The sequence below is a fragment of the Scylla paramamosain genome, chromosome 14 (assembly GCF_035594125.1).
Source record: "Scylla paramamosain isolate STU-SP2022 chromosome 14, ASM3559412v1, whole genome shotgun sequence".
NCBI classification, from domain to species: domain Eukaryota; kingdom Metazoa; phylum Arthropoda; class Malacostraca; order Decapoda; family Portunidae; genus Scylla; species Scylla paramamosain.
This window is the reverse complement of record NC_087164.1, coordinates 25,685,968-25,689,922: the sequence shown is the minus strand read 5'-3', so window position 1 is coordinate 25,689,922 and position 3,955 is coordinate 25,685,968. Positions and strand designations below refer to the sequence as shown.

The 3,955-nt window shown below is 43.1% G+C and overlaps 1 protein-coding gene across 3 annotated transcripts in view; it reads right to left on the bottom strand.

Moving 5' to 3' along the window:
• The window catches only part of LOC135107080 (uncharacterized), a 153,695-nt gene extending 150,061 nt beyond the window's left edge, over positions 1-3,634 (bottom strand). Inside the window, exon 1 of one of the 3 annotated variants that reach the window (XM_064016711.1) lies at positions 2,681-3,634. The gene's annotated coding sequence lies outside the window, so the exon portion shown is untranslated. The remainder of the gene's footprint in view (positions 1-2,680) is intronic. The other 2 variants (XM_064016710.1, XM_064016709.1) reach the window with 2 other exon arrangements.
• Positions 3,635-3,955: the final 321 nt, after the last annotated feature.

Here is a 3,955-nt window from a genome sequence, read left to right as displayed (position 1 = left end):
ATCGAACTTTTAAATAGGCATTATAAATAGACAGACGACTACCAAAGCTATTTTATTAATAAATCAGCTTTAATGAAATTACTTTGCAATTAAGAGACTAAATGATAGACACACAAGTAGAAACACACACAGTCAGGTGAGTGACACACACACACACACACACACACACACACACACACACACACACACACACACACACACACACACACACACTGACATAACAAGACATAACGAGCTTAATCAATCCTGTACACGTACAAATAGGTAAACACACACACACACACACACACACACACACACACAGACCAAACAGCCCTCCTCAACCTCTCCTGGTCATCACTGCGGCAATAACTCATTCAATCTGTTACTAATTATCCTGATGTTTGTTATCAATATATACAAGTGTACATGTGGTGTTAGCACAAGTAATTAATATCAAAGTTATATTTGGAGCTAGTCAGACCTAATCTAGACTACGCTGTGCAGTTCTGGTCTCCATATTACACGAAGAATATAGGTCTATTAGATTTAGTACAAAGGAGAATGACTAAAAGGATACAGGGAATGAGGGGGTATTTCTTACATAAGGAGACTGAAGCTGTTAAATTTACATTCCTTAGAGAGACGTAGGTTAAGAGGGGAAGCTTTAGTGTTATAGGGGTTACAACAAGGGGGACGTAAGCAAAATTCTTAGGATCAGTAACCAGGATAGAACAAGAAATAACGGATTCAAGCTTGAAAAAAATTTAGGTTTGAGAAAGAGGTAGGAAGGAACTGGTTCTCAAATAGAGTGGTAGATGAATGGAACGGACTCAGTAAATCAGATCGTTACTGCTCAGTCATTAGGGAGCTTTAAGGGAAGATTAGACAGATTTATAGATGGGGATGGTGGGTGAAAATAGGTAGGTATATTTCATAGAGGGAGTGCCACGTGTAGGCCTGATGGCTTCTTGCAGCTTCCCTTATTTTCTTATGTTCTGATGTGGCAGAGTGGGGATTTGCAGGTGTGTGTGTGTGTGTGTTGGCGGGTTAGAAGTTGGGTGCATATTTATTTTGCCGTGTGTGTGATGTGTGTGTGTGTGTGTGTGTGTGTGTGGATGGGTGGGTGGGTGGATGTGTGGCGAGTGAGACAGACAGAGAGACAAACATATATAAAAAAAATAAATAAATAAAAGTGTTTGTACTGGTGAATATGAAGCTGGATGCATACCTATTTTGTTGTGTGTGTGTGCTTGTGAGGGTGGGTGGGTGGGTGCTGGAGGAGGGAGACAGACAGGGACATATATGAAAAAATAAATGTAATAAACAGTGTCATCAGCGGTAGAGAGGAAGGGAGAAAAGGCTTGTCTCGTCCTTCTCCCATTAGAGGAAGGACGAGACGGGAGACGAGACGAGAGACGAGATTCCGAAAGCGCTTACTGTTGTGTTGCTTAATTAATGGTTGTTATTGGTGGTGGAGATGATGGCGGTGGCGTTGCTATCACTACTACTACTACTACTACTACTACTACTACTACTACTACTACTACTACAGCGAGTGGTTGAACATGATGATAACGCCGTATAACTAAAATTCTGTGTTCGAACCAGTTACACACGGGCCTGGCACCGAACCCCTACTGAAGCCTTCGTAGTTCATATGTCAAGTCCTTTAAGTAAATGACATAACGAGTAGGTACCTGATTTTCACTGAAAGTAAAAAGAAAAGGATAAATTCACGAAATTCCATCACAACACGCTCACTAGAACTCCCAAAAGCTGGCTGCCCAACATGTATGACAGTGGAAGAATCACAGGACTACGGAAATGACGCAACGAGTACCAAACTTTCATTACCAATAAAAAGAAAGGATAAATTTACGAAACTCCACCACCACCACACACACTACAACTCCCAAAAGTTGGCTGTCGTACGTGTATGAAGTAAATGCGAATGAGAGGCACATCACAAGAGGCTGCTGCTTAATTAAAGGACTTTTTAACAATACAGTCATGAGCCTCATTAGCTTCCTCGAGGAATAATTGTAAGTACCTACGCCATACAGAGCCTGATAATAGCAATAATAATGCACTGCGCTCACTGACTCTCGTGCTCTCTAGAATAAACAGGAGAATGAAATAGCAATAGAAGTAACAGCAGCAGCAGCAGCAGCAGCAGCAGCAGCAGCTGTATAGATCCAGGTATCTTTCAGTCGCTTCCTTCTTTGTGTTTCTCTCTCTCTCTCTCTCTCTCTCTCTCTCTCTCTCTCTCTCTCTCTCTCTCTCTCTCTCTCTCTCTCTCTCCTAATAGCAATTATCGATATAACATTACAGTGTTTTACATATGAAAGGATAAAACACACACACACACACACACACACACACACACACACACACACACACACACACACACACACACCGTTAAGTCAGAACAAAACCATTAACTCCTCAAATTTCCACTGACAACAAATTACAAGTACTAAGCAGCCGTTTCAAAGTAGCAGTGGGCGCATTCAGACTTACACAAAGTATCATACAAGCAAAGTTTCACAGTTGAAGGTTGCAACAACTGTGTATCGTTAAAATAGGTAACTTAATAGAAATGGCCCTAGTCAGACCAACAAGGTATAGTAAGAGTAACATAAAAGATACAACGTTATAACAAATGTGTGACGTGAAGAAATGTTACAATTGTACTTACCAGACTGATGGCCTCGTGACTTGCGCTACTCTTCCTCGTTGTCGTCGTTGGTGTTGTTCTTGTAGGCCTTTTCTTCCTCAGATTAGTGGGGAAAATAAGTTATTGTTGTTACTTCAGTAAATGTTTCTTTGTAGTTTTTTTTTTTTTTTCCGCCTTTAAATTCTGTTTTCCATTGCTGCCCGCACACGCATTCACGAAATTACGCGCACACACGCATGTACGTTCGCTAGTAGACGAGACGTGCCACAGAGCACACACAGATAACTTCCGTGCTTAAAACATGCTGATTTTACAACATGTGCTCCCAGACACAGGGGCCACACGCACACTTCTTCACCGAATCTTAGCAAAATGACATGCCACACGTTTCATCATTATTTTTCCTCTACGGTTCTGCCATGACACGTGTGGGTTTCTCTTGGCGGGCTTTATACAATTAAAAGACCACCTCACTTAAGCACTGTAATGACCACGCTCCGTTCTTTCTTTCTCGTCAACAGGTGTCAAAGTCCCGTTCAGTTAACTACCGTCGCGTCAAGAAAAAAATCGAATTCCTCTTTTTTTCTCTTCTTTCCACCAACACTCGAAAAAGCGCAAAGAAAGGTCCTTGTTTGTATAAAACCACGAGTTGTAGCTCAGAGTCGATCAACGTGGAATACGAGAGACGCCCGTGTGTACACACCCTCTTGCGGCTGGTGATGCACTGAGTCTGTGTGGCTGAGCTGGGTCAGATGACTGAGCAGTGAACAGCGGCCAGCGTCCCAGCGTCTCCTGCCTTCCCTTGCCGCCACCACCAACACTATCACCACCATTATCATCATCCTGTGTAAAACTCATCACTCCCTTGCAATATGAGAGCACTATGTGACCTCCTACGACACGGGTCATGGTCAAAAGCATCTCGTCTTATCAACTTCTCTTCACTAACTGCTTTTAGCCTCTCTCATCGCCGCAGTGTTGCATCCCTTGCTATTACTCACACACACACACACACACACACACACACACACACGTACCTTTGTTGATAGGGGTGAATATGATGTGGTCGATGAACGTAGCGGAGGTGCGGCGCGGACACGTCATTGTGCAGGTTGGTCGAGATGAGGCAAGGGGAAGCGAGAGGCTCGCCCGTGAATGACGCGCCCCGAGGCTTGGACAGACCAGGGGGCGGGGGGGGAATGATATCTGAGTACATTGTAAAGAAATATCTGTCTATATCAGTCTATATATGTCTATATCTGTAAAGAATATCTGTCTATTCTATCTATCAGGCCG